The following is a 16,459-nucleotide window of genomic DNA, read 5'->3' on the forward strand; positions in this document are numbered from 1 at the left end:
TTTTTTTTTTTTGCTTAAACAAGTGGCTCTGCATTCTTTTTTCCTTGCTGCTAGGAAAGTTCTAAAGGATGTTCTATCATGCTAATCTTCCCTTTCTCTACTTAAGTAAGAGGTTCTATTCCCCAACTCTGTCTCCTAAATAAATAACATGTTCAGGATATCCTCGCTTTTCTTCCTCTTCATTTCCTTTCTTCTTATCTCCTACCACTCATTTTCACCCTCTTTTTACATTTCTCTTGTTTACTCCCTCTATCAATTAAGTTTTTATCAGTTTAGCACATTGAAATTTTTCTTTATATAAATACAATGCTTATTTCAAAAGCCTGAAATTGTCTATTTCATTACTATTATCTAGTAATTCCCAAGAAGGGTAACCATCAAACAATTGCACTCATTTCCCTTGCTAGTAAGGTCATGCTTAAAACCTTGCAAGCTAGGCTTCAGCATTATGAAAACCAAGAACTTCTTGAAGTTCAACCTAGGTTTAGAAAAGGCAGAGGAAACAGAGATCAAATTGCCAAACAGAGATCAAATTCACTGGCATATTCGATCATAGAGAAAGGAAAGGAATTTCTGAAAAACATCTACCTCTGTTTCATCAACTACACTAAAGCCTTTGACTATGTGGATAACAAACTGTGGAAAGCTCTTAAAGAGATGGGGATACCAGACCATCTTACTTATCTTCTGAGAATCTAATGTGGGTCAAGAAGCAACAGTTAGAACCCTTTATGAACAACTGTTTGGTTCAGAATTGAGGTGTATGACAGGGCTATCTGTTGTCACCCTGTTTATTTAAACTATACGCTGAGCACATTATGAGAAATGCTGGGCTGGATGAATTACAAGCTGGAATCAAGATAGGTGGGAGAAACATCAACAAGCTCAGAGATGCAGATGATACCACTCTAATGGCAGAAAGCAAAGAGGAACTAAAGAGCCTCTTGATGAGGGTGAAGGAGGAGAGAGAAAAAGCTGGCCTAAAATACTAAAAAAACTAAGATTATGGTATCCAGCCCCATTACTTCATGGCAAATAAAAGGGGGAAAGGTGGAAGTAGTGACAGATTTTCTCTTCTTGGGCTCTAAAATCACTGCAGATGGTGACTGCAGCCATGAAATCAGAAGACAATTGCTTCTCGGCAGGAAAAGTATGACAAACCCAGACAATGTGTTGAAAAGCAGAGACATTACTCTGCCAACAAAGGTCCGTATAGTCAAGGCTATGGTCTTCCCAGTGGTCACGTACGGTTGTGAGAGCTGCATCATAAAGGCAGAATGCCAAAGAACTGATGTCTTTGAACTGTGGTGCTGGAGAAGGCTCCTGAAAGTCCGCTGGAGAGCAAGGCGATCAAACCAGTCAATCTTAAGGGAGATCAACCCTGAATATTCACTGGAAGGACTGATGCTGAAGCTCAGTATTTTGGTCACCTGATACAACTGCCAACTCACTGGAGAAGTCCCTGATGCTGGGAAAGATTGAGGGAGAAGAGGGCGTCAGCAGATGAGATAGGTGGATGGTATCACTGATGCAATGGACATGAACTTGGGCAAACTTCGGGAGATGGTGAGGGACAAGGGGCCTGGCGTGCTACAGTCCATGGGATCGCGGAGTCAGACACAACTGGGAGACTGAGCAACAACAAGCCATCTATCTTTATCTCTTAAATGAAATTATACACACAACACACACTCACACAATTATAAATAAATGTTCATTGTTCACCACTATTTCTTTTGCTTTTCATCTGGAAATCTATGCCCTGGTTCATTTGTTGTTTGCTTATAATTTATTCTCAGGTCTTGCATAAGGAATAATAATTCTATGTTCTGAGTTTTTAGTTTTCCCTAAATGTATTTCTTTCACCTTGACTAGCAAATGACAACTTTCTGGGCACTGAAATTCTTGGCATGTAGTCTTTCTCTTTTTGCAGTCCATTAATGTCATTCCACTATCTTCTTGCTTCCTGTGTTAGAGATACAAAGTTCTATGATACTTTAATATTTTACCCCTGTATAGGAGAAACTTGTTCTTCCTACTTGGGAATTTATGTTTCAATTTATTTTGAGAGTTCAGAACTTTTATCAGGACATGCTAAGTGTGCCTTGTCTTTCAATCAAGAACATAAATCAATAAACCCTTTCAATTCACAGACTCTGATATTTCTTAAACACAAAGAAATTTTCTTCTATTATTTAATTATACCTCTCCTCTTTCTGTTCTTATTTCTCCCTCTGTAATTCCTATTATTCACATTTTGATTTCTAAACTATCCTCCAAGACTCATCCTTGGAGTCTCATCAAGATTTTCATCATGTTTTATTTTTGTGCTATGTACTTTGATACCTCATACTTGGTCTTTCAGTTCACTGATTCACATTTCAACAGTGATCACATTCTCTTCTGATTTTTCCACCAAGTAGCTCACTGAGATATGTTTGTCTTAGTATCTGAAATTCTTCTTTGATCTGTATTTGTATTTCCTTAAGTGCTCTTGCTGTATTTCAAAATTCAGGTTTCATTTATTTTTGCCAACATTACTAGTTGCTTAGAGTATGTGCTCTTAATTTTCCTGCCTGATCTTCCTCTCTCCCTTACTATTAGGTCCTTTTAAAAAGGATTATTTTTTATTGATATCTCACTGGAGCTCTGATTTGGTTGGAGTATCTTAAATGGCAAAAGTGTTAACACTTGGAGGAAAGAAATGTAGACAGTCTACCAATTCCCTGCCAGGTCATGAGGAGGTAGATCACTGTTGCCTTGTTTCTGAATTTTCTTTCAGCCTCAGGGACAGAGAAAACTCAGCCAGTGCACTCAGCTACTTTGACTTTTTAGATAGCTGGAGAGACTTGGATATATAAAACAGGCAAAAATTAACCTTTTCTCATTGTGGTTCACAGGCCTCTGAAGCCCAAACTCTTGGTTACAGTGTCTACTGTTTCCTGATCTTTATCCCTGAACTCCAGTACTGTTCTCTAGTTGCTTGCCCAGCTGAAGGAAGAAAACCTTCAAAGCAGTTTTTCTCTGTCCCAGGTGTCATGGCAATTGTTCATAGATCTCAGCAGCGATTTGATACCAAAAGTCAGGAACTGGAAGTGAAGGAGAAAATTGCCATACCTAGGTCAAGTTGTTCTCTGAATCCTTAATTTTAAAAATACTGGTGGCAGGGGGTGGGGGGCACATATGAATCTGGAGTTATCTGGGACTTTGTTATAATTATTCCCAAGAATCAATACTTCTCTCACAAAGTACACTCTTGAATATATAAAAATGGCAATAAGCTCTCTTTATGTTCTTAGGTACAAATTCAAAAAAAAGAACACTACAGCTATTAATCATTTGAAGTACACTTTAATGAAATCCCAGTTTTAATTATTCTAGGACATAATTATCTTTTGTTTTGGAAACAACAAATCAATGTGCTGCTGTTTCAGTTAGTAGAAAGACAAACTACAACTTCGGCCAGTCATGCTAAGTCTCCTACTGTCCAACTAGCAAGTCTTATAAACAAGAAAAAGCAGGTCAGTTGTTATATAGGAATTAAACATCCATCCTACACAGTGGCTTATATGACACTACCCTCCATATTGTTCATAGCCCAATTACCTTTTTTGCTTTCTAGGAGAGCTAAGGATATAACATCAAGAACATTAAAGTGTTTCACTGGACTAGACTTCTAAACATAATAAGGTAAAATAATCTAAAGCTCTGTTCTGTAAGTGTGTGAAATTTTATGAGCTTATGTTTTTTTAAGAATTAGGAAGCTCATATATAATGCTAAAAATCTCATTACAATCTATTAAGTGCAAAAAAATACTCTGGACTGTTTGTTCTACTATCCAGATAGGAATCATATAGGATATGAAATTTGGATTTCATCCTTGAATCACTAGGTAATGTAATTCTGTGTACTCTATTCAATACAATATCCTGAATTGATTGTAGTAGATTTGCTTTACCATTGATGGGCCATATCTGATATATTTCTTTTCTGAATCACGGCAAATACAATTTTTTATTGGAACTTCTGCCATGACAGAATTTCATTAAGCATCTAAAACGATAGAAAAGCATGTGCATGTGTAAAAATATTTGGGTCTTAGAAAAGTACAGAGAAAGACTATATTAGGTAATAACAACTGGAACAATGCTAAATTTGAACCAGTCAACAGAAAATAAGGAATGATAGCCTGGTAAGCAAGGATCAAGGTAATCTTTCAGGAAAGTTACGAAAGAGTCTAATCAACATTGAATCCTCCAATGTGCCAGGGACTGTGCTAAGCACGAAGGCTTCACAGATTAATAAAATATGGTACTGCCCTTAAGGATCTGCAGTTCAGTGTAGTATAAATGTGAATGCTATCGTTCCAGGTGATGAATGTCAAAGAATGGATGCATCCAATTCTGCATAATAAAATTGATCATTACACAAATAATAGAAACAGAGGAATACATGACATGAAATTACAGAAAAAGAACAATCATTTATTTGGGGGTTTTATACACTCTGGCAATTCACTTTATAACAACTGCTGAAATACCTGAATCAGAAAGGTCTGGAATCCTGTTCATTTTTCAGCTCAAATCACCCCTTCATCATAATATTGCCTTGTTCTCAAACCTTTGCTAGAAGAAAGATTACTGAGAGGCTGAATTTTCAAAGGTATTTCTCTAAGGGTCAGATAATATAAAGGGAAAGTAAGATGCAAACAACATAGTTGTTGAAAAGACTAGGTACTACAGGATGTCAAAAGAACAAGAACAAAAGAGTACCAATGACAATAAACTTGAAGGGGAAAGATGTCACACATAAACTGGATGTACAAATGCATATTGTAGTATATTTCTTAATGCACTAGAAATGAGTCTGAAGAAAATATCAGAGATATTGTCATAAGGAAAACTAAAGACACATATGTGATAGTGTAGCTCTTCCATTATTCATTGAGTCTGCCCCACCATATATATGTAATATAGCTCAACAATGAATATTACCTCTTAAAAACTTTTGAAGTCTCCAGTGCCTTGTAGAAAAAGGGTGAGTATGCATTCAGGTATACCTACCTGTATTTGGTTTGGTGTCATTAAAATTATTTTAAATTAAAAAACATCACCGTAAAAGTTTATATAATTCCCTTTTCACTAACTCATGTGGGCAATCATAAATATAATCCAAACTCATGTATATTAACTTTGCCTGCACTGATCACTTGAACCTATTATTCCAATAGAAATGCATTCATCCTATCAAATAAAATTAAACCTTTCTTTTGGTATAGCAACTTGGTATAGAAACAAATGAAGGAAAAGTTACTGTTACTTAGAGGAGTCTAGACTCTATTCCACCTTAAGTCTGCTAGAGCCAGGCTCCATGAATATGGGAAGAGGAGACATCATAAGCTAAATTACAAAATGAAATGAAGTAAAATTAGGCTATAATTTAATTTGTTTTACTCATCAAATCCTCAGCAAAGCTAACAGGTGTTTTCTCATATTTAAAAACTGGACAGCAGACAAAAACTTGTACTATAAATGCCCTTCAGAAATAGTGATTTCAGAATTGAGGGGCACATGGTAGGTACTCAATAAATGACAGCTATTCTCAGATTTACCCTATAAGCTTTTGTGCTAAATTGCATTTCTTGGTAATGCATCTAAATTTACTGGCTAATTTTAAGTTAGTATTGATGATCATGCTTTTTGTGCCAAAACCATAGCAGCCTTTGTATCCCAAACTCTAGGTGGCCCCTATTTAAGCCAGTTGTTGGTTCTGAAACATATATAGGGGTTCAAACAACAAAAACATTGGTGCCTTCCAAAGTCAGTAGGATTGACCAAAGTTTTCAATATGTTTCTATTCTGCGTCACCCTTATTTTTCCGTATGATCCCAGTTCTTGGTTCCTCAACCTGTTCGATTGAGGTCTCCTTTTTGACCTCTGCCTTCCCAGTACTCCCAGTGTCTAATGTTTCCTTTGACCTGCTCCTACTCATTTTCTTCCATCTGCTAATATATGTTACCCAGCTCCAATGCTGCATCCGAACAAATCAGGCAGCAGCCACCCGGTCCATCCACTGTTAAAACCTTCAGACAAACTCCCTCTCAGGATCTGTACTTCTAGACTGAAGTTAATTTAAAAACAAACTTTAGCACAGCAAACATTCCTCCCACTTACAGCTCTTTCACATTGTGCCCTTCTCTGGAACCTTCTCCAAATCCACTATGTCTTTCTTGAAATAAAATTACCAGTACTAATCAGGGCGGGTATTCAGTAAAAATGGTCCCATGAGGGGCATGAGGAGTGATTAAGACCTTAGATTTTCTGGAGTTGGACTTGAGTTTGCATTTCCACCTGCTATATTCTGTGACTTTTAAGAAGTTACTTAACCTTCCTGAGCTTTAGTTTATCTTTAAAAATGACATAATAACAGTGTCTCTCTCCAAATATGCAGATATAACCAATGTCTGGTACCGAGTAAGTGCTCATAAATGTTGGCTACTGTAGTTGTTATTGTTATCATTGTTTAGTACAAGAACAGAATGTATTTTGTTTTCTTCTCACTATGCTTACAATCAATAAGCTTGCTAGTATTTTTGGTACCAATGCCATTAGGAAAGGGTCTACATTAATTCCTCAGTACATGGGCTGGGTTTCAGTTAACTTCTATTATAAGCCTCCTTTCTAAAAATCTCTCATTTTCCCCCTTATTTGCATGCATTGAAGTATTCATATTACCTTTTCTGCACTATGGTTGATTTAAATTTTTTCATTTCTCCCAAATAGCTTGGGTGTTCATTTGCTTCAGTTGTGTCCAACTCTTTGCAACCCTATGTAGCCCACCAGGCTCCTATTTGTCCAGGGGATTCTCCAGGCAAGAATACTAGAGTGGGTTACCATGCACTCCTCCAGGAGATCTTCCCAACCCAAGATTGAACCCGCATCTCCTTTGTCTCCTGCACTGTAGGTGGAGTCTTTACTGCTAAGCTACTGGGGAAGCCCCCCCAAATGGCTTAGCATTGCCTAATACATTGTTGAGTTTATTGTATATTCTATTAGGTAATTTATAAAATGTTAAGAGCAGTACCAAGAATATCAAGAGTTATGGATAGGTGTATGAGAGGGAGGTGAACCAAGAATTATATAGCTTTCTCCAGATAGCTGCTTCCATTTGTGAACAGGTAAAGGGTTTGATGGTTTTGAGCCTCTCACTAACACTCAGACTAGCCAAAGGAATATGAGTCAATCAAAAAGAAACTGAGAATGAAATTCTAAATGAAAACTTTAAGGTCATCATTAAACAAATACCTACAAGTAGGTACACAAAAATTGTGTGCAATTTGTTTCTGTATATGACAGCAGAATAGTTGCAAAGGCTTTTCTAACACAAGTTCTTCCCACTATTCTTCATCAAAATAGAGTCAACTTCCTTAGTCTATCTTACTGTCCTTCCTGTGTAAATCTATCCCTGGGTGGGTACAATGTAGAATCAAAGATCAAATGCAGCAGTTAAGAATTACCAGTTTTATAAGGTCTATATGGAGATGGCCCCTCATTACTCAGTTTATTTATGGTTTACTTTAAAAATAGCACAAAAACCAAGTTAATCTTCTTTCTTCAAATATATCTATCCATATATTTTACAGAATTAGAAAATGACTCTGAGATAATTTTCTGTTATTACCTTTCTCCACTTAAGCAACTTATACAGAGTGAAATGCAAAGAATCATGTTTATAAATTATATTACCAATATATCTACTTGAGTGAAGGTGAGCTGGTAAAAATTTATGTAAACTAATAGACTTATTATAGTTACCAACTATAAAAGATTATCAGTACTTAATATTGTGGCTTTTAAACTTGTACTACTATACTATATTTAAAAGCAAGTATCATTAAAACGAAACTTTTATCCAGGGCTGAAAGTAAAATGCAAAGACAAATATTTTACATATACTCTTTCCTGTGCCCCTCTGCACATCACATCTAGTCACATTACCTGAAGATAAATAAAGATTCAAGTATCAAAAAACCACACTCACAGAACAGAAAGAGACCGTGAAGATGAAGGAAGTGAAGGTAGAGATCCAAACAGATCATGTAACATGCCTAAGATCATACAACTGTATGATCTTAGCTGCAGCACTAGATCTAGAACAATCTTTCCAAACTCTACATCTGAAATTTTTGACAAAGTGCAATAAAAAGATAATTCAACATTAATATATGAGGGATTAGCCAATAAGTTAGATGTTGTCCCCTCAAGTTAAAAACTGTTGGACTTAATGACTTCTCCCTTGATTTTATATTCCTGGAAAATAAATTTAAAATAACATAAATCTGTAAAAACTGACTAGAATATCAATTACAAAGAAAATGTATAGCCTTTCTTAAATCAAAACCATGTAAGAAATATTTTTAATGCCTAAAGGAAGTCAAAGATTTACTGTTTTGTGTGTACATGTATAGTAGTGATGGGGTTTGTTTCATTTTGTAAATTGTTTGAGGTTCCTTTTGTGATGTTAATTTGTATCCCCAAAATGGAAGTACAAAGAAAATGAATTTCTGATAATTTATAAAGCACTGTTATATATAAATAAATAAGTCTCTAGAAACAAATATCAGTAAGAAAATGGTTGCCAATAATTTCAAAACTAAAAATCTGAGTTTTAATATTGTGTGAATAATTGAAAATAATTATTGTTTATTATTATTTAAAAGAAAACATTTTTTTAAAAAGGTCAAAATTGAAAAAGAGATTAAAGCAGTCTACTTGATTCTCTAAACTGTGTGTGCATTTTTCCTGAAGTGTATGTTCATGAGCTGACAGTAGAGACAGGCTGCCTGCTTTGTTTGACTATAGTTCTGTTTACCTCATACTGTCAAGAATGGATTTTGACACTCACAGTATTAATACTGCTATTTTTATTGATATAATTAGCACTGCTATAAATAATTCCTCAGCCTGGTATATCTAAGTATATCATTACAATCAGCAATATTAGGGCTTCTTCTTCTTCCATGATACCTCAGAAACAGACTGCTGGCCCAAACAACAATGGTGACTTCATGATGTGGAAGTTACGGGAAAAAAAAAAATTGCCCTGTCAATAGAGACTACTGTTTTGTGTATGACTTCACTAAACAAACGAGTTTATATTTGTTTGAAACTAAAGTTTCTCACCAATCTGCTGTTTCAATTTCACATCTCACCATATTGCACCTAAAACATGCAATCTGGATTCCTGTTGCTCTCCCCATCCCCCCCAATAGCTCAGGAATGGGTTTGAAATATGAAGCTTCAATATATAAAGCAAAAGAATTAAGACACCCAAAATTCAGAATGGGTGGGTGAAAATAAGTGTGCTTGAAGTCACTTGTATAACTGCCAATGGGTGGCCCACTTGTGAGCTTTTGATCATTACACTGAAACAAAATCAAAACATATTTTATCCTGCCTCGAGATCAGATCAGCTGCAACAATAACCTTATCTAGACCTTGAATAGTTTGTTCATAAAACAAAGTGGGGTGACTGACCCAGTACATACTCAACACAGAATATGAAGGCCAAAACAAAATGACAATACAATTCAAAACAAGTTTGTGGAAATTTTAGGCTAGTATATATTAAACCTTTCTTTGTCTCTCTATCACTTGACAGATGGTTAGCCTTTACACAGCCTAGTATCTCTGGCAAAGAAATGACTGTGTCTAGCCAATAACACCCCAAATTTTGACTTAAAATGCACTGTAGACATACTTGCACTTACCTTAAAAATATGAATATTAATAGAATTAGTCATTATTTTATTACTATTGAAATTTGTCAGATGTCAAGCTTTTATCTTTTACTCTATGAAATACTTCTTTTTTAAACTTGCAACTATCTTATTATGTCAGTCCAGGGTTAGAACAATTCTTCACTTCAGATTTTATTCATTTTATGTGCTGCTTAGTAATCATGCTTTGAAAAACTTCCTTGGCACTTCCCTGGCAGTTCAGTGGTAAAGACTCCTTGCTTCCACTGTACGGGTTCAATCCCTGGTCAGGGAACTAAGACATAAAATCCCACAGGCCACGTGTACTGTATGGCCAAAACAAAGCAAAAAAGTTTCAAAAATAAATTTTAAGCCAAAATTAACACAAAATTTACTACGTTGTTACTCAGAGCAAAATTTTGGTAGGTAACAAAGTGTGTTCAACAAAATCACCTGGGAACTTTGAATGCCTACCACAAGGCAGGACTAGAATTATTTATCTAGTACTGAAATAACTCTTTATTCAAAAACTGATCACATATAAATATATAGTTACATGCACATAAACACACATTGATCAACTATCTTTACTAGAATTAGAAAAAGTTCCTCATTTTTAACATTCTATCAATCATTCTTTGCTTTCTAAAAAAAATTTCAGCTGAAACAATATGCTCTATTAGCTACACTCTTGTTTTTTGTCCTAAACCTTCCTTCCTATTGATAGCTTTCAGATTCTGCCAGGTCTGTACTCAAATAGCCACAGGCACTCTCAAAGTTCTCTGAAGTGTATTAACATGTACTCTTTCTCGAAGAGTTGATTCCTGCTACAAATTAGCATAGAGATCTAGTGTAGGTCAAGAAATTCAAGCTCTTCACAGCACGGAACGGAAGAACTGGAGGTAGGATTGTGTGAACTCATATTTGACTAACAAAATAAAATTCACTGTGTTAGAGAAAAATAAGAAAATCAGAACTTGTTATTTGAGAACTGTGAACTAGGTTTTGGAAAAGTGAGACACCCACTTCTTGAAGTAACAAACTCACTGCTAAATCTACTCCCTTAACCAGGCACCAAGTTTCCTTCAATTAGAAACCTAGGATTTTTACACCTACAGACTAAATGATTAAAGTAATGCTAAAATCTTCTGTAATGTTCCTCTTGAATTACAAATGGGCTATTAAATCAGAGAAGTGCCAATCAAATGCTTTTGTAGTTTGAAGGAAAGGTTTAAATAACAAAGCATTTTTTTTGCAGGCCTCTCTCTTTTTCTCTCTTTAAAGTCACCTATAAATTAGTTACAACAAATTTCCATCTTCTCTTGATAAAAACCACAACTGAAAAAAAAAGATTTAGGTACTTGATTTTTCAGACATATTCTTAAAACAAACTAACTAAAAAAATTAAGATATTCTAGATTATGTTTTACCATAATTTGCCGACAAAAGCTCCATAGGAATTTCAGAGTAAATTCCAAGACACAGATTTTTTTTAATATAAAGTAATATTTTATTTATTTCAAAGGCATGCTTAAAAATAAAACCCTATCTGTTAAAAAGATCTACTGAAATGTATGGAGAATGTTTCATGACAATAACAAAAGGTACAAATCAGCAATAAAGTACTGTAAAGTCTTCCTTTCTTATCATTGGCAGTTGATGAACACCTCCCTGATCCTTGAAATGAGAAAACAGCTAGGTTTTAAAGTTTCATACAAAAAAACCTTCTTCTAGTAATCTAAATACACGATGTGTATGTGACATTACAATGAAAACTCCACAGGGGCAGAGAATTTTTTTTTCTTGTTCACTGTCACATCCCAAGTGTCTAGAACAATGTCCAGAACAGTTAGATGAATTTAAATATCCATTTCAGAAACAAATTATTTCAGAGAATAAGTTAGAGCCCATTAAGCTACACTTCTATATTCCAAATGTTTTGAAGAATCTCTTATCATTTATTGTAAAATATCTGGAATAAGTTATAATTCATTTATAAATTTTAGATCCTTCTACAGGAACTTAGTTGTATCTTTTATTAATCTTCTGAAATGACCTAATTTTTTTCTGGGAATTCCAATTTGGTTGGAAAGTCTCCTGAAGACTGACTCTGTGTCTGTCAGTGGCTCAGTTGTGTCCAACTCTCTGCGACCCCACGGACTGTAGCCCACCAGGATCCTCTGTCCAAGGAATTCTCCAGGCAAGAATACTAGAGTAGGTTGCCAGTCCCTTCTACAGGAGATCTTCCTGACCCAGGGATCGAACTAGGGTCGCCTGCATTGCAGGCAGATTCTTTACCGTCTGAGCCACCAAGTAAGTCCCTGAAGACTTGACTACTGAGATAAAAGTAATTCATTTAAAATGTTCCCCCACCTTTGGACTTTATTCCTATATGGAGTAATAAAAGTTATATTAATTTGACAAGAATAGCTGGATATTTGTGAACCTCAAAAACTTGCTGACCACTTCCGACACTGGCATCACATTAACAGTAGTTCTGAACAACGTCCCTCTTCCTCCCACCATACACACACACCAAAATTATAACCCTCACATGTAAATCGTTCTTTCCTCTAGTAATCCATTTAAACTCATAGTCTTTCAGTAGCCACTTAAACACATAGTCTTTCAGCAGCCACTTACTAGTAGCTAGTATACGCATTAACTACCTATTTTCTTGGTATAGTAGGAATTTTAAAATACTGGCACCTTAAATGAACTAAACAGGTAAGCACAAAAACTTCTTCCTAAAACTGGATAAAATTTGACAATTTTTAAACTTCTTTCTTCAGTCTGTTAAAACTGGGATCTCACCATGAAAGGGCGTATTGCTTTGGAGGCTGTAGCCAGTTAACTTGTCACCTGATCTTCATAAGCAAATGGCCTTTATTCCCCTGGTCTATGATATCTGATTTTACAAAGCCCAAAATACCCAACTGCTAAACTCACTGGGCAGCTAATTATATTTCTAGAAAACTCACTTTTTTTCTTCTCATCTGTTTATTTGAGCACCATGTATTCTTAAGCCTTGACAGCTAAACAATGAGTAACATCAGCAGTTCTTCAAGGGCAACTTCAAAATTTCTCAAGACTACTCCCAAGAAGACACAGTGAATGGTATTACCATGTACTATATGTGCACTCGATACACTCTGATTAAGAATGACAAAGAGCAACAAGGGCATTTAAAAAAATAATGTAAACTGGTGATGTGGTTCTTTCCTACAAACAAGGGAAATGCAGGACTTAGTCAAAATTGGACTGATCAAATTTATACGTGGGGGTGTGGTGGGGTGGAAGGGTTTATTTTAACTATTCCCAAGTGATAGCGAAGGGTGTATGGTATTAGGAGCAACAGATAGGAAAGTAAGTCATTTATGAATTTGTTGCACGCATGCACAATTATAACAGATTATTTAATGTGTAAAGCTGGAGAAGTTTTTTTACAAAGCAGTCATAATTCATGTTTTAAAACTTTCAATACCAACAACAGTAACTTTAGAGTTTGCTTGGAAACATTGTTCTCTGTTCATTTTCTTGGCTGAAATTTGCACATGACCACAGAATAAGAAAACTCCACTTGAGCAACATTTCGGTTTTTCTAATGCTAAGAAGCAGCTGAGACAATTTTCACAAGTCTAGAACATTAACAAATTCAACTTATCTTGGGCCAATGCTGATTTTGAAGACAGTACTTAACCCACCGGCTGCTTCCAAATTACTTCCTGCTTCATTCAGATTTTTATTGGAGAACTGTCATCCTGCTACTGACCCCATTCAACTGGGCTGCCTTAAGAGATCAGCGGATTACCGCGCTAGGTAGGGTAGCTGTACGCCATATTGTGTTTTCCGCTCATGTTTATAGTTTGTGTGCCTAGCATATGTTTGTGCAAGTGTGTTTATCAATAGAACTTTTAGAAAATCCCTGCCTCCTGCCTCTTCAGCATCCTTAAAAAGGATAACAGCTTCAAGAGGGGCGGGGCGTGGGGCGGGAAAAGACCAGAATGCCACACGGATAGTAATGCATTAAACAATGTAAAACAGTGCATTTCTTGCAAACTTTTAAAAAGCTTCCAACCATTTCTCTCGGCTAGTGAAAACCGTAAGCATTTTTTTTTTTCTTTTTAATGTTTCCACGGGGGCCCACAGGAGGAGAGAAAGAAGGAAAGGAGTGTCTTCCCTTCCCAAGCCCCCTCCTCTAGAGTCGTAGCAGCGAAGCAGGCGGCGGCCGGTAGCTCGGGCGTCTGGAGGGGCGTCCAGCGACTCTGGGGCCAGGACCCCTCCCGCCCCCCAGTTCTCAGAAGACGCTCCAGAGACCGCCAGAGCCACGGCAAGCGGGGGGAGGGCGAGAAGGGAGGGGGCGGAAGACAAGCGGGCGCCTCTAGTAGCTCCTGAGCCCAGGCTAGTCCCCCTCAGCTCCTCTTCTTGGAAGCGGCAACTCCAGGCGCGGGGAATAGAGAGAAGAAGGCAGAAGACTCGTTTCCAGATGCGGGACGCCCCGCCCGCTCCTAGGACCCAGGACCCTCCCGCGGTCCCTCCCTCCGCGCGGGGTCGGGCGAGGCCGCCGCCGCAGCCCGGCGCGAGGAGGGGCGCCTAGAGAAGGGGGAGCGAGGCGGGGCGCCCGGGGGAAGGGGCGCGCGCTCTGCGGACCAACGGCCCGCGGGCTCGCCACTCTAACTCGCTCCCCCAACCCCACCCCGCGCCCCTCCTTTCCCGTCCCGCCGCCCCCAACCCCAAGCGCCTCGCAGACGCCCCGTCCCCCACGGCACGCACACACCCCTCCCGCCCGCCTCACAACAAATTAGAGTTTTTGGCGTTACCTCCTCGCGCTCTTTAATCTTCTTTCCTCAACTCCTAAACTTCCCCCCGCCCCTACCTCTTCGGCAGAAGGCCCACATTGGGCGCCTCACATCGCGAACCCTCTATCTTTTCCTATTATTGGGTTGTTCTCATGCCACTCTTCGCTTCAATGAGCCAATAAGGATGGGACGCCCCTCGTGAGGTTGCCGCCCATAAACAAAATACACTCTTCCTCCTCCCCTTCACCTGTCCCCACCCCATCTGCCTCTTCCCTCATCTCTACCAGCTTCGATTGGACTAGGAGAAGCCCAATCCGCTATCCCAGACACACATTGGATCATGGAAACTTCGCTCAGAGGACTGTTAACAGGTGATTGGTCAAGAGTCTTCCCACTTCCCACCCTCTGCCGCACCTTTGCCCACTCTGGAGAGGTCAGTCATATCTCGCTGATCAGTGATCCGAGAGTTAGGAGGCAATTGGCTGAGAGAGCCCGTCAGACTGGACTGGGGTGAGTCGTGATTGGTGAACACACACATAATCAAGTTTGGTTGTCTACTCCTCCGCCCCCCCCCCTTTTCTCCACGCCCCCCGCCCCCTCCCGACTGCTTTTACTTTCTACGCATTTCTATTTCCTCCTTTATTTATTTATTTGTGATAAACTTAAATGACCCGGCGACGGAGGCGGGACTCGAGGCGAGGCCGAGGATGACGAGCGACGGCCGGGGGCCAATTGCCGAGAGGGATGCCGGGTGAGGGGCAGCGGCGGTGGCCAGTGAGAGGCAGGTGTCTGGAGCGCGCTAGGCCTATGGAGCCGGGATGCCCCAGCGGAGGCGGCGGTTACCCGCTGTCTGGCGCGGCGAGCTGGCGGGGGAGCCGCAGGAGGGGAGGAGGGGGTGTCGCTGTCGCAGACAGCTGAGGCGGCTGGAGGGAAGCTGGATCCCGAGTGATGGGAGGGAAAGCGGGAGAGAAGGTCTGGGGAGGCGGCGGCGCTCGAGGCCCCGCTGAGTCCAGGCTTGGTTCCTGTGGAGTGGGGTGCAGGTTGCCAAGCCAGGAGGTCACCGGAGGCCGCTGAAGCAGTGCCAGTGCTCAACGGGAAAATGTGTTCGTTCAGGAGGTTTGGAAAAAAGACTATGTAAAACAGTTCGGAGTAAGCCGCCCTTAATACAAATGAGGATATTATCCTAACGGGAAAAGCAGATTATGTTTCTTATTACTAAAGACCTGAAGTACCAACGACCCAACTGGAGCCCACAAAATTCAATATCCTGAGGGCTAGAAGGAACAAATAAAGCAACACGGAAAATGAAATGCGGTTCAGACGCTTCCATAAAACCTTCATCCTCATCCATTTGTCACTCAACATAGCACTCCCCAGAGCCAAATTCTTACCAAGTATTGGTTCTGTACTCAGGCACGGAGGGGTAAAAAATGAGTATTAAAGCCAGCAGGAGGCTTAGGGAAGGTTCCTAAAAAGGATTCCTAAAAAGGGCCAAGATGGGGGTTGAGGGGGGCGGGGTGGAGGGCGCTTTTCCCTAAACAAACAAAAAAACCTGCAAAAATGAAAGTCGCTGTGTTTAGGGAACTCATCACAAAATAAGGGACTTTATTAAAAATACCATGCTTATAAATAATACAGTGTATTTACAGCTTGAAAACTTTTTTAAGTAAGACATGTATTCGATGTGTCGTTTCTAGTAGACTCAGGTCTTCTGAATTTTCTCCTGGGCTTCCTTGGGTTATAGAGCATGCCATAAATTAAAAAAATTAGTCATGCAACTTGTTAAAGATGATTAGGCGGACTTTATTCAGGACCATGGAGTTGGGTATAGATAGGATCATTGCAATCGAATTTTGCATGGGGGTAGAGAGGTTGAGCTCAAGTTTGTGTTTAGAATGGGCA

General features: G+C 38.9%; 1 protein-coding gene and 1 long non-coding RNA gene across 20 annotated transcripts in view; one reads left to right on the forward strand and one right to left on the reverse strand.

The window, feature by feature from the left end:
• The window catches only part of ZBTB20 (zinc finger and BTB domain containing 20), an 862,801-nt gene extending 848,194 nt beyond the window's left edge, over nucleotides 1-14,607 (reverse strand). For 13 of the 19 annotated variants that reach the window (XR_009496015.1, XM_059890169.1, XM_059890161.1 and 10 more), the window contains exon 1: nucleotides 14,579-14,607. The gene's annotated coding sequence lies outside the window, so the exon portion shown is untranslated. The other 6 variants (XM_059890168.1, XM_059890156.1, XM_059890162.1 and 3 more) reach the window with 2 other exon arrangements.
• A 99-nt stretch (nucleotides 14,608-14,706) lies between these two features.
• Nucleotides 14,707-15,867, forward strand: LOC132346250 (uncharacterized). The gene is made up of 2 exons (XR_009496017.1): nucleotides 14,707-15,308; nucleotides 15,598-15,867. It is a non-coding gene; the product is annotated as an uncharacterized lncRNA (long non-coding RNA).
• The last annotated feature ends 592 nt before the right edge of the window (nucleotides 15,868-16,459 follow it).

The sequence above is a fragment of the Bos taurus genome, chromosome 1 (assembly GCF_002263795.3).
Source record: "Bos taurus isolate L1 Dominette 01449 registration number 42190680 breed Hereford chromosome 1, ARS-UCD2.0, whole genome shotgun sequence".
In the NCBI taxonomy this organism is placed as follows: domain Eukaryota; kingdom Metazoa; phylum Chordata; class Mammalia; order Artiodactyla; family Bovidae; genus Bos; species Bos taurus.